The following is a 690-nucleotide window of genomic DNA, read 5'->3' on the forward strand; positions in this document are numbered from 1 at the left end:
CCGATGGCTCGCTCCTTCAAGCTGGGCCACGGCCTCGGCGCCCTCGCAAACCGGGGGGCGACATCCAGCACCTTCCCCACCCCGGGCTGGGCTTCGAACAAGGCGCGGGCGCGCTGGTAGCAGATCCTCTCCGAGGTGTGCTCCTCCGCGGCCGCGGGCAGCCAGCGGCCCTCCAGCACCTCCTGGTACTTCATCCTCTGGTTGAGCTCATTGAACGTCTTCCTCAGGTTGCAGACGGTCTCCCTGGTCGCCTCGCTGAGCACCACGCCCTTGGTGGGATGGGTGGTGGTGGCGGGGCTCCCCGCGGCTGGCGGGGGCACCCGGGGCCGAGAAGCTGCAGTCCGAGCGGGACAGCGAGCTGGACTTGCCCTCCAGACCATCCCCCAGCAGGTCGGTGCCGGCGGAGGACGGCCCCGAGGAGGTCGAGCTGCCCCGCAGCCCCTTCTGCTCCATCTTGATGCGCTGCTCGTACTGCATCTTCTTGGCCAGGACGTTTTTCACCAGGCACGAGGCCGCCCTGGTCCTGTCGGTGCCGGCCTCCAGGGACGCCGCCTTCATGAACTGCTGGTAGTTGAACCTGAAGTCCTCGCCGATGGCTCTGCCCTTGCTGGGGGGCTCCTTCCTGGCAGGGGGCTGGGGCGCTGGGCCATCCCCCCGCGGGCCAAAGCCCGTCTCCTTCCTCTCCTTCCT

Source organism: Geospiza fortis, unplaced genomic scaffold, assembly GCF_000277835.1.
Source record: "Geospiza fortis unplaced genomic scaffold, GeoFor_1.0 scaffold320, whole genome shotgun sequence".
Classification (NCBI taxonomy): Eukaryota; Metazoa; Chordata; class Aves; order Passeriformes; family Thraupidae; genus Geospiza; species Geospiza fortis.